The following is a 23,113-nucleotide window of genomic DNA, read 5'->3' as shown; positions in this document are numbered from 1 at the left end:
CACTGTATCACAATTCAGTGGGTCAGAAGTTTACATACACTGAATTGACTGTGCCTTTAAACAGCTTGGAAAATTAATTCCAGAAAATTATGTCATGGATTTAGAAGCTTCTGATAGGCTAATTGACATCATTTGAGTCAATTGGAGGTGTACCTGTGGTTGTATTTCAAGGCCTACCTTCAAACTCAGTGCCTCTTTGATTGACATCAAAAGAAAATCAGCTAAGACCTCAGAAAAACATTTGTAGACCTTCACAAGTTTGGTTAATCCTTGGGAGAAATTCTCTCTAATATTATTCTGACATTTCACATTCTTAAAATAAAGTGGTGATCCTAACTGACCTAAGACAGGATATTTTTACTAGGATTAAATGTCAGGAATTGTGAAACTGAGTTTAAATGTATTTGGCTAAGGTGTATGTAAACTTCCGACTTCAACCGTGTGTGTAAATATATAAATATATATATACAGTGGGGCAAAAAAAGTATTTAGTCAGCCACCAATTGTGCAAGTTCTCCCACTTAAAAAGATGAGAGGCCTGTAATTTTCATCATAGGTACACTTCAACTATGACAGACAAAATGAGAAAATCCAGAAAATCACATTGTAGGATTTTTAATGAATTTATTTGCAAATTATGGTGGAAAATAAGTATTTGGTCAATAACAAAAGTTTATCTCAATACTTTGTTATATACCCTTTGTTGGCAATGACAGAGGTCAAACGTTTTCTGTAAGTCTTCACAAGGTTTTCACACACTGTTGCTGGTATTTTGGCCCATTCCTCCATGCAGATCTCCTCTAGAGCAGTGATGTTTTGGGGCTGTTGCTGGGCAACACAGACTTTCAATTCACTCCAAAGATTTTCTATGTGGTTGAGATCTGGAGACTGGCTAGGCCACTCCAGGACCTTGAAATGCTTCTTACGAAACCACTCCTTCGTTGCCCGGGCGGTGTGTTTGGGATCATTGTCATGCTGAAAGACCCAGCCATGTTTCATCTTCAATGCCCTTGCTGATGGTAGGCTTTGTTACTTTGGTCCCAGCTCTCTGCAGGTCATTCACTAGGTCCCCCCGTGTGGTTCTGGGAGTTTTGCTCACCGTTCTTGTGATCATTTTGACCCCACGGGGTGAGATCTTGCGTGGAGCCCCAGATCGAGGGAGATTATCAGTGGTCTTGTATGTCTTCCATTTCCAAATAATTGCTCCCACAGTTGATTTCTTCAAACCAAGCTGCTTACCTATTGCAGATTCAGTCTTCCCAGTCTGGTGCAGGTCTACAATTTTGTTTCTGGTGTCCTTTGACAGCTCTTTGGTCTTGGCCATAGTGGAGTTTGGAGTGTGACTGTTTGAGGTTGTGGACAGGTGTCTTTTATACTGATAACAAGTTCAAACAGGTGCCATTAATACAGGTAACGAGTGGAGGACAGAGGAGCCTCTTAAAGAAGAAGTTACAGGTCTGTGAGAGCCAGAAATCTCACTTGTTTGTAGGTGACCAAATACTTATTTTCCACCATAATTTGCAAATAAATTAATATAAAAAATCCTACAATGTGATTTTGTGGATTTTTTTTTTCATTTTGTCTGTCATAATTGAAGTGTACCTATGATGAAAATTACAGGCCTCTCTCATCTTTTTAAGTGGGAGAACTTGCACAATTGGTGGCTGACTAAATAATCTTTTGCCCCACTGTGTGTATATATATATATATATATATATATATATATATATATATATATATATATATATATATATATATATATATATGGGGGATAGGAAATTACCTTGAATGAAACTACAATTTAACTGCAATATTATAGCTGATCTACCCATTAAAATGTTTTATAAAATACAGTCCGGTCTCTGAGACAATACATCTGGTTCCCTCTGCCTCTGTTATGACCTCTCCTGACCCGGTTACCATGGAGACCAGGCCTGCCACTCCCACCGAGACCCAGAGTGTGACCTCCTGCTCAGAATACCTTCCTCCAGGAAGTTCTCACAGGGTGTGTGTTTGCATACGTGTGTGTGCATGGTGGAATGCCCCCAAAATAGAGGGAAAGCAGACAGCTTTCTATCATCTGTTCAGTTGGAGCCGTATTGTGCTCCTGACTCTGACCTCCTTTATCCTGGCTGACAGCTTGACACAACTGATGGGGAAACGTGTATGTCAGGCCTACTGTAGCTCTGTGGCGCTTCTATAGCAGGCAGCTTTTATTTCCTAAGGAATGGAAAAGAGATTATGACATAAACCCTTTCCCAGCCAAACAGTCAAACCAAGGCCCAGGGAGAGAATATACTGACTCAACTCAGAGTAGAACCCATATGGGACATTTGACAAGCAGATAATTAACAATACAGTGTGTTTCCTCCCTCCTGTTTCAACAAAGTGTGTGTGTGAGTGAGAGAAAGAGAGTGAAAAGGACAAGTTAAGAGGAAAGTGAGAGGTATGTTGAAAAAATAAAAAATTAAAAACATTCTGACCACGTCAATCAGCACCTTTGTCAATCAGCTTCCATTTCAACACCCTGTTCCATTCTAAGCTTCTGGGTTGTGGTGAGATGAGATGTCAGGAATACATTAGAGAGACAGAACATCACAGCTTTAATGAACAAGACTGCCAAGACGTGAGACTGTGTGTGTGTCTCCTCTAATGAATTAGCCAGCCAAGACCCAGACATGTTTATAAACACAGGCTCAGCTCCAGACACCAACAGATTATTATTATTTTACCTTTATTTAACTAGGCAAGTCAGTTAAGAACAAATTCTTATTTACAATGACGGCCTACCAGATGAAGAATCACACACACACACACACACACACACACACACACACACGCACACACACAAAAGAAAAGACGGATGTATTGGCTCTCTCTGTAACCAGGCAACACTATCCATACATTGAATAACAGTCAATCTCCTTTAGTGTCAGCCATTTGGTTTCTACGGAGAGGAAGCTCCAGTGCAGGAGAGATGGCAGGGCCTGGCCAGTAGCCCGGGGGGAGCAACCCAGAGTGGGGCCGAGGAGAGGGGAGGGAAGAAGTGGAGATGGAGGGGCCACATTGTTGGAGAGGGATGAAGTGGGGTGGTTAGGGGATGTGGGGACCAAGGCCAGATCCAACCCCCTGGAATCTGTCCCCCAGAGGCATATAATCCCATTCAATTAGAGGTGGGGTTCACAGACTGAAAGAACAAAGGATGGGAAGGGGGGCTGTGTGTGTGTGTCACGTGAGGAGGGTCAGACTCAGATTTGTTCACACAGCTCGGCAGTGCAGAGACAAAGGGGCCGCTGTCATCACCACACCCACACCCCTCCCCCACCAACCCAACCCACACACACACACTAAACTGCTGAAGTATACAACAACAGTTGCAGCACCCCTTACTGCTACAGCCAGCTGATGTCAGAGTAATGACACAACAGAGATGTCACACATTCATACATCCCTCTCTCATCCCCCATCATCTCTCACATCTTCCCTCCACCTCTCCCACAGACTGAATGTCATGACATCCCACTCACTCTTTTCTGTCTGCATAGACACAAACGTTAACACAGATGGAAATACACACAGACACGAGACTACAGACATCCTAGTCTTATAAACAGTTTGTGTTTTATATGAACTCAGTAAAATCTTTGAAATTGTTGCATGTCGTGTTTACATTTTTGTTCAGTTTTAGTCTCTCTTTTTTTTAAACTTTCAATTCTCCCTGAATGTCTTTTTATTTTGGTGATTGTACATTTTCAAAGATAATATTATTAAAAAACTATATACAGTGGGGCAAAGTATTTAGTCAGCCACCAATTGTGCAAGTTCTCCCACTTAAAAAGATGAGAGAGGCCTGTAATTTTCATCATAGGTACACTTCAATTATGACAGACAAAATTAGAAAAAAATCCACAAAATCACATTGTAGAATTTTTAATGAATTTATTTGCAAATTATGGTGGACAAACAAGTATTTGGTCACCTATAAACAAGCAAGATTTCTGGCTCCCACAGACCTGTAACTTATTCTTTAAGAGGCTCCTCTGTCCTCCACTCGTTACCTGTATTAATGGCACCTGTTTGAACTTGTTATCAGTATAAAAGACACCTGTCCACAACCTCAAACAGTCACACTCCAAACTCCACTATGGCCAAGACCGAAGAGCTGTTAAAGGACACCAGAAACAAAATTGTAGACCTGCACCAGGCTGGGAAGACTGAATCTGCAATAGGTAAGCAGCTTGGTTTGAAGAAATCAACTGAGGGAGCAATTATTAGGAAATGGAAGACATACAAGACCACTGATAATCTCCCTCGATCTGGGGCTCCACGCAAGATCTCACCCCGTGGGGTCAAAATGATCACAAGAACGGTGAGCAAATATCCCAGAACCACACGGGGGGACCTAGTGAATGACCTGCAGAGAGCTGGGACCAAAGTAACAAAGCCTACTATCAGTAACACACTACGCCGCCAGGGACCCAAATCCTGCAGTGCCAGACGTGTCCCACTGCTTAAGCCAGTACATGTCCAGGCCCGTCTGAAGTTTGCTAGCGAGCATTTGGATGATCCAGGAGAAGATTGGGTGAATGTCTTATGGTCAGATGAAACCAAAATATAACTTTTTGGTAAAAACTCAACTCGTCGTGTTTGGAGGACAAAGAATGCTGAGTTGCATCCAAAGAACACCATACCTACTGTGAAGCATGGGGGTGGAAACATCATTCTTTGGGGCTGTTTTTCTGCAAAGGGGCCAGGACGACTAATCCGTGTAAAGGAAAGAATGAATGTGGCCATGTATCGTGACATTTTGAGTGAAAACCTCCTTCCATCAGCAAGGGCATTGAAGATGAAACGTGGCTGGGTCTTTCAGCATGACAATGATCCCAAACACACCGCCTGGGCAATGAAGGAGTGGCTTCGTAAGAAGCATTTCAAGGTCCTGGAGTGGCCTAGCCAGTCTCCAGATCTCAACCCCATAGAAAAACTTTGGAGGGAGTTGAAAGTCTGTGTTGCCCAGCAACAGCCCCAAAACATCACTGCTCTAGAGGAGATCTGCATGGAGGAATGGGCCAAAATACCAGCAACAGTGTGTGAAAACCTTGTGAAGACTTACAGAAAACGTTTGACCTCTGTCATTGCCAACAAAGGGTATATAACAAAGTATTGAGATAAACTTTTGTTATTGACCAAATACTTATTTTCCACCATAATCTGAAATTACAGGCCTCTCTCATCTTTTTAAGTGGGAGAACTTGCACAATTGGTGGCTGACTAAAAACTTTTTTGCCCCACTGTAGGTCCATTATCTTTTCTACCAACTTTATATCACCCAAGGATGTTAATGGCCAAAAGATCTCTGCCATCTAACCAGGTTCATTCTGGGATCAACTGTCCTACTGTTTTGCTCAGCCTCAGTGCAGAAGAAAGGAAGCTTATCATTTATATTATAGCTTATAGCTGTACTCTAATGATTATACAGTTGCTGTACTGTAGATCATGATATGACATAAAATGGCATAACAGGACATAATCCTTGGCAGAGGTCATGTGAGGTAGGGTAACTGACCTCGAAAAAAAATCTGTTCAGAGAATTTTGAAATGATCCACACATCCCAATTCATAAACAATCCCTTTCCTATTCTCTGTTGGTTCTCTGCAGTGCATACCTATATTAGTACTAATGGTCCTATATCCACAGTTGATAAAACAACAACCTGACCACAACCAGACTAACTGGTCTGACAGCTGATCCTAAATCCTACTGGATGTGTCAACAACATTACAGCAACTTTTGCTAATGTTAGGTCCTAACCTCTTTGGTTAATTGTTTGGTTAATTGGAAGGGTAGCCCTCAGTGATCTAATATCAGTGACAGTGATGTCTGTCAATCACATGGTATACCACATAAGCTTTATAATAGAGGATCTAGCAATGAAGTAACCTGTGCTACACATTGTAACAAACTAGGAAGTACTTGCATTATGGTGTACTTGACACTTAGGTAGTGATGCACCGATATGACATTTTTGGCCAATTTCCGATATTTTCCTTGCCCCCCCCAATTTTTTTTTTTTTTTGCCCGATAACCGATATTACATTTTTTTTTGCTGCCTTTTAAGCATTCTAGTACAGTTGAATAGTTAACACACACACATGGATGCAGCGGTCTAGGGCACTGCATCTCAACACAAGATGCGTCACTACAGTCCCGGTTCGAATCCAGGCTGTATCACATCCGGCCATGATTGGGAGTCCCATAGGGCGGCGCACAATTGGCCCAGCTTTGTCCGGGTTTGGCCGTCATTGTAAATAGGAATTTGTACTTAACTGACTTGCCTAGTTAAATAAAGGACACACACACACACGTTACTTTGTTGGCATTTATATATGTCCCCATTACCAGTAAAACATAATCAAAACCTATTTCTTTCACTTACTTGCTGTGCTGTTTCATTTGTTCAGTCATTTCATTCTCAACCAGGATTTCTATGGAACGCCGTTTGGGTCTTTGCATGTCAAAAAATATACTATTTAAAACTATTTGACGTGTCAAATAAAACTATTTGACGTGTCAAATAAAACTATTTGACGTGTCAAATAAAACTATTTGACGTGTCAAATAAAACTATTTGACGTGTCAAATAAAACTATTTGACGTGTCAAATAAAACTATTTGACGTGTCAAATAAGTTTGTTGACCAATCAGGACCTGAATTATGACTGCAAGTCACTTAATAATTTTACGTGTTCAATAATTTTGTTATGTAGTTATTACACATTGATTACACTATCACAGGTATTTCATATGTCACAACGATTCATCGATACGTATGCTATGATGCTGGTAAGTTGTCTTGCACACCTACAGTGCTGGTCATAAAAAAGCTAGCTAGGTCATGGATGCAAACAATGTTCTTCCCCAAAAACATAGCAAAACGACAATCTGTTTCAGTAGCTATAGTTAGTTAGCTATGTATATAGCTAGGTGTCATCATCTAAAATAACCCTAATTTATAAGACAGTTCATATTTGAGTAATGGTGGACGGACTCATCTATGTGAAGCTAGCCACAATAGTGGACTTTGCGGTTAGCCTTCAAAATAAAAGTATGGCATAAATTCCACTATTTGCCTAATCCTTATTGTGGCTAGCTTCACAACACATAACCCGGTCCAGTCGAGCTTCACTAGCCAGATGAAGCTAGCTGGTTGCTTATAACTTTCGCTTAGGGCAACATGGTTAATTAGCTGGCTAGCTATTTATTTTCACAAACTGAAGTTCAATTTCAATAGGCGAACAACAAGTGGCAACCTAGCTAATGCTTACATGGATTCCTAAATCATTGCTAAAAATAATGAAAATTACAGCAGTATCTCTTGGTCATCGTTTTCAGGCTGGTTGTATTGGTGCTAGCTAGGTACCAAGCTAAAGCTAGCTACCCCAGAAGTTGCGGTCAAACAAATGATGCTTTATTACCAACGTGGTATTGTAAACACATCGTTCATGGCCGGTGTTTGCGGACTTTTTTGTACATCTTTGACAGTACTACTGTCTCTTTTATGACACGCAAAGACCCAAACGGAGTTCAATAGTATGCATGTTGTGAAGCTAATAGCAGTGACGCTGTTACTGTGTAACTCCGGTAGGGAAACATCGGAAAAATAGCACACTTGGTAGTGTTAACTGGTGCTCGACCAGTTGGCAAAAGCCAACATCACCCACAACAGAGAAAGGTTGATTGTCAAGGACAATGAATTCTATTATCTTGGCTTTAATGGATTTCGCCTTTGAGTTGTCTCGCTGCAATTTTGTTACTCTTTCAAATGACTGCTTGACTTGTTGACTGCTTGATCCACACAGCAGACATTGTGGGCTAGTTTAGGAATGCTGTGTTGCACATATAGCGCAAAATTTTACATGGCATCATTACGTCATGCACCTACGTTACATAGGTATGTATGCATGTCAGCTTTGACATCAGTTTTGCACATCGGCCATTAAACTAGACATCGGCCGATACCGATATTTCCGATATGTTCACCAATATATCGTGCATCCCTACACTTATACTCTAATTTTGTTTGATATTTTGAAAACCAAAGCTAAGTAGTAGCATAGTTACCCTTGACTAGGATTATTGTGGTGACCGTGTTACCGCCACACAAGTTATTACCGCAGTAAAATTCTACGTGACCTTTGAGTCACGGTAATCTCCTGTTATGCACTGTGGACATGCATTGGTAGTAGTAGCCAACTCACTAATGATCATCAGGTCGCTAATGGCCTGGTACTTAGGGCTCTATTGTCCCTCTAACATCAATGTATTATAGAGAAATTAACATTAAATTATCTGACAACAGCTCTGATGGCAGTCAGCATGCTATTTGCACGCTCCCCCAAATCTTGAGACATCTGTGGTGTTGTTTGACAAAACTGCATATTTTAGAGTGGCCTTTTATTGTCACCAGTTCAAGGTGCACCTGTGTAATGATCATGCTGTTTAATCAGCTTCTTGATATGCCACACCTGTCAGGTGGATAGATTTTCTTGGCAAACAATAAATGCTCACTAACTGGTACGTAAACAATTTTGTGCACACAATTTGAGAAAAATAAGCTTTTTGTGCATATGGAACATATCTGGGATCTTTTATTTCAACTCATGTTTTAAAATATCGCAATACTGGTATTGTCATAGACCTAGAAGCAAAAGAACACAGCATTAGCCAAGTCAGAACATGTGGAATTGCAGGAAATTAGCTTTAAAACTGCAATATTTTCTCTCGGTGCATGTCAAAATGTGTAGAATTGCAAGAAATTTGCTTTAAACTAGAGGTCGACCAATGAATCGATTATGGCCGATTACATTGCATTCCACGAGGAAACTGCGTGGCAGGCTGACCACCTGTTACGCGAGTGCAGCAAGAAGCCAAGGTAAGTTGCTAGGTAGCATTAAACATATCCTATAAAAAAAACAATCAATCTTCACATAATCACTAGTTAACTACATATGGTTGATGATATTACTAGGTTAACTAGCTTGTCCTGCATTGCATATAATCAATGTGATGCCTGTTAATTTATCATCGAATCACAGCCTACTTTGCCAAACGGGTGATGATTTAACAAAAGCACAATCGTTGCACGAATGTACCTAGCCATAAACATCAATGCCTTTCTTAAAAACAAAACACAGAAGTATCTTTTTTTAAACCTGCATATTTAGTTAAAATAAATTAATGTTAGCAGGCAATATTAACGAATTAACTTTAATGTTAATGAACTAACTGTCACTTCTCTTGCGTTCATTGCATGCAGATTGAGGGTATATGCAACAGTTTGGGCCGGCCTCCTGGCTCTTTGCAAACTAATTTGCCAGAATATGACATATTTATGACATAACATTGAAGGGTGTGCAATGTAACAGCAATATTTAGACTTAGGTTTGCCACCCGTTCGATAAAATACGGAATGGTTCTGTATTTCACTGAAAGAATAAATGTTTTGTTTTCAAAATGATAGTTTCCAGATTTTACCATATTAATGACCGTAGTCTGACTGAGCGGTGCTAGGCAGCAGCAGGCTCGTAACCATTCATTCAAACATTACTGCATTTGCCAGCAGGTCTTAGCAATGCTTGAAGTACAGCACAGCACAGCACAACTACTTCTCTGATAGAGTTCAGTGTGTCAAATCGGAGGGCCTGTTGTCCGGGCCTCTGGCAGTCTCTATGGGGGTGCCTCAGGGTTCAACTCTTGGACCAACTCTCTTCTCTGTATACATCAATGATGCCGCTCTTGCTGCTGGTGGGTCTCTGATTCACCTCTACGCAGACAACACCATTCTGTATACTTCTGGCCCTTCTTTGGACACTGTTAACAGGACACAAACTCCAGACGATACCAATAACGATTATTGGAGGACCAAAAAAGCCGATACAGATTAAATCGGCTAATTTTTTTATGTTTTAGTTGTAATAATGACAATTACAACAATACTGAATAAACACTTATTTTAACTTAATATAATACATCAATAAAATCAATTTAGCCTCTAGTAAATAACGAAACATGTTCAATTTGGTTTAAATAATGCAAAAACAAAGTGTTGGAGAAGAAAGTAAAAGTGCAATATGTGCTATGTAAGAAAGCTAACGTTTCAGTTCCTTGCTCAGAACATGAGAACATATGAAAGCTGGTGGTTCCTTTTAACATGAGTCTTCAATATTCCCAGGTAAGAAGTTTTAGGTTGTAGTTATTATAGGAATAGGACTATTTAGGACTAATAGGACTATTTCCCTCTATACCATTTGTATTTCATATACCTTTGACTATTGGATGTTCTTATCCTCTTGCGTCGACCTGAGACGCAGACGTCCCATCTAGGCATCTGGAAATGCAAATGCGCTACGCCAAATGCTAATAGCACTCGTTAAAACTCAAACGTTCATCAAAACACACATGCAGGGCACTGAATTAAAGCTACACTCGTTGTGAATCTAGCCAACAAGTCAGATTATTAAAATGCTTTTCGGCGAAAGCATGAGAAGCATGAGAAGCTATTATCTGATAGCATGCAACACCCCGAAATACCTGAAGGCGACGTAAACAAAAGAATTAGCGTAGCCGGCGCTACACAAATAGCAGAAATAAAATATAAAACTTTCATTACCTTGGACGAGCTTCTTTGTTGGCACTCCTATATGTCCCATAAACATCACTATTGGGTCTTTTTTTCGATTAAATCGGTCCATATATACCCAAAATATCCATCTATGGAAACTGTGTGATTCAGAAAAAAACACCGTTTCAAAACGCTACGTCATTTTTTGAAATTAAAAAAGTTGACGATAAACTTTCACAAAACACTTCGAAATACTTTTGTAATCCAACTTTAGGTATTAGTAAACGTTAATAATCTATCAAATTGATCACGAGGCGATGTGTATTCAATAGCTCCAAGCTTTCAAATCATCTTCCAAAATCTCTCTTCCAAAACTTCCTGTCGGAGACCGGATGGAAAGTGGTCTCTCTTCCTTGTTTGACCAAGAAACAACAAGAAGGCAATTGACAAGAGTGGTGACATCGTGTGGAAGCTGTAGGACTTGCAATCTCGGCCCTATTTAATTTCGTGCCCCTTGAACAATACATGCAAGTGGCGCATGGATATTTTTTTCAGTTTTCAGTGATCAGTTTTTCTTGCGCTTTTCGATGAAACAGACGCTCTGTTATAGTCACAGCGGTGATTTAACCAGTTTTAGAAACGTGAGAGTGTTTTCTATCCACACATACTAATCATATGCATATACTATATTCCTGGCATGAGTAGCAGGACGCCGAAATGTTGCGCGATTTTTAACAGAATGTTCGAAAAAGTAGAGGGTCGACTTAAGAGGTTTTAATTAATAGGCACTTTAGTATTGCCAGTGTAACAATAGCTTCAGTCCCTCTCCTCACTCCTCCCTGGGCTCGAACCAGCAACACAACGACAACAGCCACCATTGAATCAGCGTTACCCATGCGGAGCAAGGGGAACAACTACTAGAAGGCTCAGAGCGAGTGACGTTTGAAACGCTATTAGCGCGCACTAACACTGGCCTCATCTCGGGAGTTGATAGGCTTGAAGTCATAAACAGCGCAATGCTTGACGCACAACGAAGAGCTGCTGGCAAAACGCACAAAAGTGCTGTTTCAATTAATGTATATCTAGTAATATCTTCAACCATGTGTAGTTAACTAGTGATTATGATTGATGGTTTTTTATACAATAAGTTTAATGCTAGCTAGCAACTTACCTTGGCTTACTGCATTCACGTAACAGGCAGGCTCCTCGTGGAGTGCAACGAGAGAGAGGCAGGTCATTATTGCATAGGACTAGTTAACTGTAAGGTTACAAGATTGGATCCCCCGAGCTGACTGCAAGGTGAAAATCTGTCATTCTGCCCCTGAACGAGGCAGTTAACCCACCGTTCCTAGGCCGTCATTGAAAATAAGAACGAGTTCGTAACTGACTTGCCTAGTTAAATAAAGTTTTTTTTTTTTAAATAGGCAAATCGGTGTCCAAAAATACAGATTTCCAATTGTTATGAAAACTTGAAATCGGCCATTCCGATTAATAGGTCGACCTCTACTCCAGGCGAGCTTCAACACCATACAACTCTCCTTCTGTGGCTTCCAATTGCTCTTAAATGCAAGTAAAACTAAATGCATGCTCTTTAACCGATCGCTGCCTGCACCTACCCACCCATCCAACATCACTACTCTGGACGGTTCTGACTTAGAATATGTGGACAACTACAAATACCTAGGTGTCTGGTTAGACTGTAAACTCTCCTTCCAGACCCACATCAAACATCTCCAATCCAAAGTTAAATCTAGAATTGGCTTCCTATTTCGCAACAAAGCATCCTTCACTCATGCTGCCAAACATACCCTTGTAAAACTGACCATCCTACCAATCCTCGACTTCGGCAATGTCATTTACAAAATAGCCTCCAATACCCTACTCAATAAATTGGATGCAGTCTATCACAGTGCCATCCGTTTTGTCACCAAAGCCCTATATACTACCCACCACTGCGACCTGTACGCTCTCGTTGGCTGGCCCTCGCTTCATACTCGTCGCCAAACCCACTGGCTCCAGGTCATCTACAAGACCCTGCTAGGTAAAGTCCCCCCTTAACTCAGCTCGCTGGTCACCATAGCAGCATCCACATGTAACACACGCTCCAGCAGGTATATCTCTCTAGTCACCCCCAAAACCAATTCTTTATTTGGCCGCCTCTCCTTCCAGTTCTCTGCTGCCAATGACTGGAACGAACTACAAAAATCCCTGAAACTGGAAACACTTATCTCCCTCACTAGCTTTAAGCACCAGCTGTCAGAGCAACTCACAGATCACTGCACCTGTACATAGCCCATCTATAATTTAGCCCAAACAACTACCTCTCCCCCTACTGTATTTATTTATTTAGCTCCTTTGCACCCCAATCGTTTCTCTCTACTTTGCACATTCTTCCACTGCAAATCTACCATTCCAGTGTTTTACTCACTATATTGTATTTACTTTGCCACCATGGCCTTTTTTTGCCTTTACCTCCCTTATCTCACCTCATTTGCTCACATTGTATATAGACTTATTTTTCTACTGTATTATTGACTGTATGTTTGTTTTACTCCATGTGTAACTCTGTGTTGTTGTATGTGTCGAACTGCTTTGCTTTATCTTGGCCAGTTCGTAATTGTAAATGAGAACTTGTTCTCAACTTCCTGGTTAAATAAAGTGGGTGGAGGCGGGGGGGGCAACATATTTCTACACCACAACGATGGGGGCGTCAAAAACTCTCTACAGTAGAGCTCAACAGCGGAGGTGTCATAATACACGTAAAACCTAGCGGTCAAACAGGGAAATTATTCCAATCGTCTTATCACCATAAAGTTCTTCCATGGGAGATTCTGATGAAATTATACAGACCAAAAATTCCAATTGGCTAAGCTTAAACTCTCATCATTGTTAGCTCTGGCATCTTACTTGGAACCAAGGACTGATCACCCCAATCCACAAAAGTGAAGAAAAATGTGATAACAACTGTGGGATATGCGTCAACAGCAACCTTGGGAAAATCCTCTGCGTTATCACTAACAGCAGACTCGTACATTTCCTCAGTGACAACAGTGTACAGAGCAAATGTCAAATTGTCTTTTTACCAAATTACCACACGACAGACCATGTATTCACCATGCACAACCCAATTGTCAAACAAACAAAGACAAAGTCTCATGCTTTATGGATTTCAAAACAGCTTTTGACTCAATCTGGAATGAGGTCTGCTATACAAATTGATGGAAAGTGGTGTTGGGAGAAAAACATATGACAATATAAAATCCATGTACACAAACAACAAGGGTGCAGTTAAAATTAGCAAAAATCACATTCATTTCCACGGGGCCGTGAGACAGGGAGGCAGCTTGAGCCCCACCCTCTTCAACATATATATCAACGAATTGGCGAGGGCACTAGAACAGTCTGCAGCACCTGGCCTCACCCTCCTAGAATCTGAAGTCAAATGTCTACTGTTTGCTGATGATCTTATCCACAGATTTTGTCAAACCTGGGCCCTGACAGTAAATCTCAGTAAGACAAAAATAATGTTCCAAAAAATGTCAGTGTCCAGGACCAGAAATACAAATTCTTTCTAGACACCATTGCCCTAGAGCACACAAAACAAGTATACATATCTCGGCCTAAACATCAGCGCCAAAAAGCTGTGCACGATCTGAGAGACAAGACAAGAAAGGTCTTCTATGCCATCGAAAGGAACATAACATTTGACATACCAATTAGGATCTGGCTAAAAATACTTGAATCAGTTCTAGAACCCATTGCCCTTTATGGTTGTGAGGTCTGGGGTCCGCTCACCAACCAAGAATTCACAAAATGGAACAAACACCAAATTGAGAGACTGCAACGCAGAATTCTGCAAAAATATCCTCTGTGTACAACGTAAAACACCAAATAATGCAGAGCAGAGCAGAATTAGGCCGATACCCACTAATGATCAAAATCCAGAAAAGAGCCACTAAATTCTACAACAACCTAAAAGGAAGAAATACCCAACCTTCTATAACAAAGCCATCACCTAAAGAGAGATGAACCAGGAGAAGAGTCCCCTAAGCAAGCCGGTCCTGAGGCTCTGTTCAGAAACACACCCTACAGAGCCCCAGGACAGCAACACAATTAGACCCAAACAAATCATGAGAAAACAAAAAGATAATTACTTGACACATTGGAAAGAATTATCAAAAAAACAGACCACTGTGACTGAAAGGAAAGGTTTGACTATGTACAGACTCAGTGAGCATAGCCTTGCTATTGATAAAGGCCACTGTAGGCAGACCTGGCTCTCTTGAGAAGGCAGGCTATGTGCACACTGCCCACAGAATGTGGTGGAAACTGAGCTGCACTTCCTAACCTCCTGTCAAATGTCTAATATAGTAAAACACATATTTCCCTCAGATTACACAGACTTCGAAAACAAATCCAATTTTGATAAACTCTGAACTCTGTGACCTGTCGCCACAAGAAACGGGCAAACAGTCAATAACAAACGCCATTGCAAATTCAACCTATATTTATGTTCATTTATTTTCCCTTGTGTGCTATTTGCACATCATTACAACACTGTATACAGACAATGACATTTGAAATGTCTTTTTTCTTTTGGAGCTTTTGTGAATGTAACATTTACTGTACATTTGTTGTTTATTTCACATTTGTATGTTATCTATTTCACTTGCTTTGGCAATGTTAACATATTTTACCAATGCCAAAAAAGCACCTTAAATTGAGAGACAGGGAGAGAGTGTGTGAGTGTGAGTGTGTTCTGGGATCTGGTTCCCATATTCCAAAAGACAAGTGGATTACAGTATGGATAGAAGGAAAACACCAGCCTACATAAAGTTTATTGCAAAAGTAGCTGCAGCGCATGATCATATAGCTCTGAGTATAGGCAGCCAGACTGTCAGGGACATGTGTTCATGAGTATACTAAAGACAGGAGAATATTATAAAGGTGTGTGAGGATGTGTGAGATAGCAAAAGGAAGGTTGTCAATCTCTTTCCCTCTTTGTCTCTCTAATTTACAACTTGATGACATCTTGGCAGATTGAATTGTTTATACTTGGTTAATTGCTTGCTATAAGCCCACCATGTGCACAATGTTGTCACATGTGCCATGCCCTTTTCTCAAGAATGTCAAATGTCACTTGCCTGGAAACTCGACATTGAATTGCATTGAGCTCTACATCAGGCAGAAATTAGCATTTGAATCAGAAAAGTTTACTCACGAGCTCTACATGCCAGAATGTTGAATAAAAGTATATTTTAATGTACTTTACCAGTTGTCCATGAGGTTTGTCCTGTTGGCGGTAGGAATGTGAGACAATATATCCAGTCTTATTACATAAACCTTTCAAAGGGCTGGTAGTGCGTTCGGATTTGTATCACCTGAAGCATGCACAGAACCATGTAAATATATGCAAGAGCTCAGCAAGTTCTTGTGTTCATGCTTCAGGTTATATAAATCTAAAGCACTACCAGAGCTTTAAAAATGTATGTAATTATTACATTCCTGTGGATATAACATTATTGTCTCACATTTCTACCGCCAAAAGGCCACTGACAACCGGTAAAGTACGTTAACATATTATCATTTTATTCAACATTGGCTCGTACAGGTCATGATTCAAATGCTGATTTCTGCCCGACATAGAATTAAATGCAATTCAACGTCGGGTTTCTAGGCAAGAATGTCACCTGCTTAAAAGTCGAAACCCTACTACTATACATTTCCTCCATCGCCCAGCAACCTGGCTGTTTGATGTCGCGGTTTGTTGGCTATCTCATGACATGGCCGACTGAATTCAACCTACCAACCTGACAGCTTTCGACTTCAAAACAATGCCACAGCAAATACTTTACTGGTGCAACCGCGACATGGTTGGTTACACTGTAACGCCTATCTAAACGGTCACAGTCAGACATGTAACCATGGCATGACCGAGGTTTGATTAGGATACATTGTAACACAACATATATAAAGCGATAGCCTATCCTGAATAGTGAGTTGTTGCCCACACTCTGGGCCTATTTCTTATTTCGTATGATCAGATCATTAGAAAAGTATAAAATAGTCGTGGGCTATCCGCCTGTGCCTCGGTCTGCCACGGAACAGCGTCATTCTGTTCAGGCGACCAGCAACAGCGCAATCGGTATTTTACTAGACACGAGCGAGCTACCAACTTCACTGCCTACCAACTTCATTTGAAATGCAACAAAACACAATATTCCATCTGACATGTATGTTATATGTATCATATGTTTGGACATTGATTATTAATTCCTGGTGAAAACCCCTCTTACCTGCTTTAGCTTTATGGCCGCCAACGAGCCGGTGTCATAATATCAGAATTATTCTGCTTTCAGGCTGCTCAAATATTGATTCAAAATATTGTTGATTCCAAACTGTATCCAACAATTTCCGGTGTCTGATATTGTTGATATATCACGCATTAACGTGATTAAAGGCGAAATCCGTACCCGCGTCCCTAATTGTTGAATAATCCAGCCAGCCCCTCGTCACTATAAACCGGTTATTTTGCCTTTTTTTTGTTTTGCTGATCGGCTGCTCTTCGCCTTCTCATCCGCGTGTGTGGAGCGGCAAGTGAGAATCACTTGGAGAAACGTGACCTCTGGCGGACAGTTTATGTAACAACACCCTATTTGCTTGTTTCTATTTTGCCTGACTGAGAAGGGTGCAATTGCGGGAGGCAATTCGGTGCGTTCTTCTTCTTCTTCTTCTTATTCGGTGGGGTTAATCTAGGCATCCAACGTTATGATGCATTACCGCAATTTACTGTACTGGAGTGTGGGCCAGACGGGGAGAAACTAAATACTACCTGCCAGCCCCTTTGCTCTTAAAAAATATAACATATTTGAGACTATATCTAATGACGTTCTACTCAATATACTCTTTAAACTTATTTCCTGTATCCCTTCTCCCTCATACTAGATCTCATCTTCTCTCTTTCCCTCCAATAATGTCCACACTGTATCAGTAAATAAATGCCTGCCCTTAGTATCTCTATTCCACTGCTCCTGCCATTTCTCCACCATCACTGTTCAATCATGCTTTTTGCCTCTGCCTTGCTCATTGAAACTACCACATCAACATCCCCACTACTTAGTGCTTGTTTAGCCAGTACATCAACTGCCTCATTCCCCTCCACTCCCACGTGAGCTGGGACCCATGTAAATACTATCTGTATACCCATTTGTTTACTCCTGCCATGGGTTTGTAGCACCTCATAAAGCAGGTCTTGTCTGCTACGTGATATAAAGGACTGGAGACTCCTTAGCACTGCACATGAATCAGAGCAAATAACTACTCTGTCTGGCTTAACTTCCTCCACCCACTGCAAGGCCAACAGTATGGCCATCATCTCCACCGTATATACAGCCAGATGATCTGTAATACGTTTCCTTACCTCACATTCCTGCACTACAAATGCTGACCCAGTACGTCCTGTCCTTGGATCTTTTGAACCATCTGTGTAAATGGCCACAACATCCTGATACACAGTATCCAGACGTCTCTTAAACCAATCAGATGGATCAACACCCTCCCTATCTTTCTGTAGTCTCTCCAACACTTCTTGATCTACTTGTGGAGGTGGGAGGAGCCATGGTGGATTCACCGGGATAGCTACGGTTGGACTAAACTCCCTTCCATACAGTCCCATCTCCTTCGCCTGCATATTACCAACCCACCCAAAGGTTGTGTTGTCTTCGCCCATGTCCCCAGTATGCCTGTAAAATCCCTTTTGCAGGATGAGACACCCCATGTCCCTGTAGGTTGACCCAAAAATTAATCGCCAGCTGCTGTCTCCTAATCTGCCATGGCATTTCCCCTATCTCCCGTGTGGGCATTCCTTATGCTGAAAAACAGGGGGGCTGCCTGTAGGGCATTGTTTTCCCGCAGTTCTGTTAATGATGGGAAACCAGCTAGTCCGGTACACTGCAGGCGGGAGGGGCACCTTGCGCTAACTAGCAAGCTAGCACACAGTGTCACCCCAGCCTCCCGCCTGCTGTGCTAGCGGGAGGCGACTGGTAGACAGTGTCCTCACCCTGGCTGTTAACGACAGTGAGGGCAGGTGTTCGGCAGGCGGGAGTGAAGGATACTAGCTAACAAGGATTACGGGAGTGAGGTACGACAAAAACTCAGATAATACTTTTATTTCCCTTTTGACCCACAATCAAAAGTGTCACAAGCATGGAGATGTAGTGCTCGAGGGGGGCATTCAAGCAGGAACCAATGGGATGCTCGAGGGGGGCATTCAAGCAGGAACCAATGGGATGCTCGAGGGGGCATTCAAGCAGGAACCAATGGGATGCTCGAGGGGGCATTCAAGCAGGAACCAATGGGATGCTCGAGGGGGCATTCAAGCAGGAACCAATGGGATGCTCGAGGGGGGCATTCAAGCAGGAACCAATGGGATGCTCGAGGGGGGCCGTTTGTGCAGATGTAGGAATGTCCACATACAGGAACGCCCCAAATTGCGGTCTGCAAATCAAATCAAATCAAATGTATTTATAAAGCCCTTCTTAGATCAGCTGATATCTCAAAGTGCTGTACAGAAACCCTGCCTAAAACTTCGAACAGCAAGGGGTGGCCAGTCCTCTTCTGGCTGTGCCGGGTGAAGATTAAAACAGAGCATGGCCAAGATGTTCAAATGTTCAGGGTCAAATAATAATAATCACAGTGGTTGGCGAGGCTACAACAGGTCAGCACCTCAGGAGTAAATATCAGTTGGCTTTTCATTGCCGATCACATTCAGAGTATCTCTACCGCTCCTGCTGTCTCTAGAGAGTTGAAAACAGCAGGTCTGGGACAGGTAGCACGTCCGGTGAACAGGTGTTCCCTAGCCGCAGGTAGAACAGTTGAAACTGGAGCAGCAGCATGGCCGGGTGGACTGGGGACAGCAAGGAGTCATCAGTCATGCAGTTGCACACTATTGGCCTGACTTGCCTTGTGTTCTCACACATAAATTATTCACACTGACTGTTGCTTAGCAAACGTAGAAAGAGAAAGTTAGCCGGTATTTTTAAGAACCCATTAGCCCATTTACTCGCCTTAGCTGTGCTCATCAGTTCCAAGTAACATTCGTAAATAGGTTGTTAAGCCATTGAATGCAATGTGGCAAAAAGTTGGTATTATAGTCAGGATTAAAATGACGTTTGCATGACATGACCCAGTCACCATCTGTTATGAGTAGGTGCTCAAATGGAGAAGAGAGAACAGTAGGAGCTGAATATATTTATGTATGTATTGTATGTATTCTGTAGTGAGCACATTTACAGCATCTTAAAGTCATTATGTAAATAAAACTATTCCATGAAATATGAAAATCGAATACAGACAGGCACAGCTGGGATGAGATGAGTCCACAGGGAATCTCTACCTCTCTCTCACAATTCAATTAATTTCAATGGCCTTTATTGGCATGGGAAACATGTGTTAACATTGCCAAAGTAAGTGAGGTAGATAATGTACAAAAGTGAAATAAACAATAAAAATTAACAGTACACATTACACATACAGAAGTTTCAAAACAATGAAGACATTACAAATTTCATATTATGTATATATACAGTGTTGTAACAACACACTTGTGGCAACAGGTCACACATCTTGCTGCTGTGATGGCACACTGTGGAATTTCACCCAGTAGATATGGGAGTTTATCAAAATTGGATTTGTTTTCAAATTCTTTGTGGATCTGTGTAATCTGAGGGAAATATGTCTCTCTAATATGGTCATACATTGGGCAGGAGGTTAGGAAGTGCAGCTCAGTTTCCACCTCATTTTGTGGGTGAGCGCATAGCCTGTCTTTTCTTGAGAGCCATGTCTGCCTACGGCGGCCTTTCTCAATAGCAAGGCTATGCTCACTGAGTCTGTACATAGTCAAAGCTTTCCTTACGTTTGGGTCAGTCACAGTGGTCAGGTATTCTGCCACGGTGTACTCTTTGTTTAGGGCCAAATAGCATTCTAGTTTGCTCTGTTTTTTTGTTAATTCTTTCCAATGTGTCACGTAATTATCTTTTTGTTTTCTCGTGATTTGGTTGGGTCTAATTGTGCTGCTCTCCTGGGGCTCTGTTGGGTTTGTTTCTGTTTGTGAAAAGAGCTCCAGGACCAGCTTGCTTAGGGGACTCTTCTCCAGGTTCATCTCTGTCCCTAGAATTTCTAAGCAAACAGCTGGAGGCAGGGCTTTCTTCTATAGAGCTCAATTTTTATGGAATGGTCTGCCTACCCATGTAAGAGACGCAAACTCGGTCTCAACCTTTAAGTCTTTACTGAAGACTCATCTCTTCAGTGGGTCATATGATTGAGTGTAGTCTGGCCCAGGAGTGGGAAGGTGAACAGAAAGGCTCTGGAGCAACGAACCGCCCTTGCTGTCTCTGCCTGGCCGGTTCCCCTCTTTCCACTAGGATTCTCTGCCTCTAACCCTATTACAGGGGCTGAGTCACTGGCTTACAGGTGCTCTTTCATTCCGTCTCTAGGAGGGGTGCGTCATTTGAGTGGGTTGAGTCACTGATGTGATCTTCCTGCCTGGGTTGGCGCCCCCCCCCTTGGGTTGTGCCATGGCGGAGATCTTTGTGGGCTATACTCGGCCTTGTCTCAGGATGGTAAGTTGGTGGTTGAAGATATCCCTCTAGGGGTGTGGGGGCTGTGTTTTGGCAAAGTGGGTGGGGTTATATCCTTCCTGTTGGCCCTGTCCGGGGGTATCATCGGATGGGGTCACAGTGTCTCCTGACCCCTCCTGTCTCAGCCTCCAGTATTTATGCTGCAGTAGTTTATGTGTCAGGGGGCTGGGGTCAGTTTGTTATATCTGGAGTACTTCTCCTGTCCTATCCGGTGTCCTGTGTGAATTTAAGTATGCTCTCTCTAATTCTCTCTTTCTCTCTTTCTTTCTCTCTCTTGGGGGACCTGAGCCCTAGGACCATGCCTCAGGACTACCTGGCATGATGACTCCTTGCTGTCCCCAGTCCACCTAGTCGTGCTGCTGCTCCAGTTTCAACTGTTCTGCCTGCGGCTATGGAATCCTGACCTGTTCACCGGACGTGCTACCTGTCCCAGACCTATTATTTGACCATGCTGGTCATTTGAACATGTTGGCCATGTTCTGTTATAATCTCCACCCGGCACAGCCAGAAGAGGACTGGCCACCCCTCATAGCCTGGTTCCTCTCTAGATTTCTTCCTAGGTTTTGGCCTCTAGGGAGTTTTTCCTAGCCAACGTGCTTCAACACCTGCATTGCTTGCTGTTTGGGATTTTAGGCTGGCTTTCTGTACAGCACTTTGAGATATCAGTTGATGTACGAAGGGCTATATTAGTCAATTTGATTTGATTAGGTGATGGCTTTGTTAAGTAATGTTTGGGAATCGCTTCCTTTTATGTGGTTGTAGAATTTAACGGCTCTTATTTGGATTTTGATCATTAGTGGGTATCGGCCTAATTCTGCTCTGCATGCATTATTTGGTGTTCTACTTTGTACACGGAGGATAGTTTTGCAGAATCCAGAGTCTCAATTTGGTGTTTGTCCCATTTTGTGAAGTCTTGGTTGGTGAGCGGACCCCAGACCTCACAACCGTGAAGGGCAATGGGCTCTATGACTGATTCAAGTATTTTTAGCCTGATCCTATTTGGTATGTTGAATTTTATGTTCCTTTTGATGGCATAGAATGCCCTTCTTGCCTCTCTCTCTCCCTATCTAATACAGACAGGCACAGCTGTGATGAGATGAGTCCACAGGGGATCTCTACCTCTCTCTCTCTCCCTCTCCTCCTATCTAATACAGACAGGCACAACTGAGATGAGTTGAGTCCACAGAGAATCTCTCTCCCTCTCTCTCTCTCTCGGCTGTGCAGTAGTGTTGTCAGCCTGTCCTTTCTTTGGTTGACGTCAACCACCTGTATTCATTGGAGAGAGAATCAATGCTAGCAAACAGCCTCATGCCATTAATATACATAGCCATCTCGAGACAACTCTGATATAATGTGTTTTTTCTTAAAATTGCAGGGATGTCACATGTCCTACTTATATCAGTACACTGGTAACAACTTAAGCATTATGAAACCATACATTTTTTTGTTGCCCAAAATCGACAATTTCATTGACCTCCATACAATACTCCTTGCTTGGTGTGCGAAACTAAAAAACACCAGGTGCTGGAGGGAGACAGATTTTTCGCCCAGTTGGGCCTCTCTCTTCCTCTTCCTCTCTGGTATTGGTCATTCAGAGGTTTAGAAGCCACCGGTCGACCATATCGGCACACCCCAGTAGGAGCAGTCCTCCATAGGAATGAATGGAATTCTACAGTATTTACATAACATTTTTCAAGGACAAAATGACGTCAGTATTTTGTTGTTGTAGTGGGGACAGTAACATTAGGAGTCTCAAAAAATGCTTTAAGGAAAATGGTTATATATATATATATTTTATGTTTAGCTCACATAATATAATTTAAAAGTATACATTAAGGTGTCCGTACAAATATA

At 41.9% G+C, this 23,113-nt stretch overlaps 1 protein-coding gene across 2 annotated transcripts in view; it reads right to left on the bottom strand.

Moving 5' to 3' along the window:
• Window positions 1-17,198, bottom strand: part of LOC112255311 (phosphatidylinositol 4-phosphate 3-kinase C2 domain-containing subunit beta-like) — an 88,882-nt gene extending 71,684 nt beyond the window's left edge. For both annotated transcript variants that reach the window (XM_042324638.1, XM_042324639.1), the window contains exon 1: window positions 16,919-17,198. The gene's annotated coding sequence lies outside the window, so the exon portion shown is untranslated. The remainder of the gene's footprint in view (window positions 1-16,918) is intronic.
• Between the last annotated feature and the right edge of the window lie 5,915 nt (window positions 17,199-23,113).

The sequence above is a fragment of the Oncorhynchus tshawytscha genome, linkage group LG07, assembly GCF_018296145.1.
Source record: "Oncorhynchus tshawytscha isolate Ot180627B linkage group LG07, Otsh_v2.0, whole genome shotgun sequence".
Lineage (NCBI taxonomy): Eukaryota > Metazoa > Chordata > Actinopteri > Salmoniformes > Salmonidae > Oncorhynchus > Oncorhynchus tshawytscha.
The sequence above is the reverse complement of the archived record's forward strand: the minus strand, read 5'-3'. Positions and strand labels throughout refer to the sequence as shown.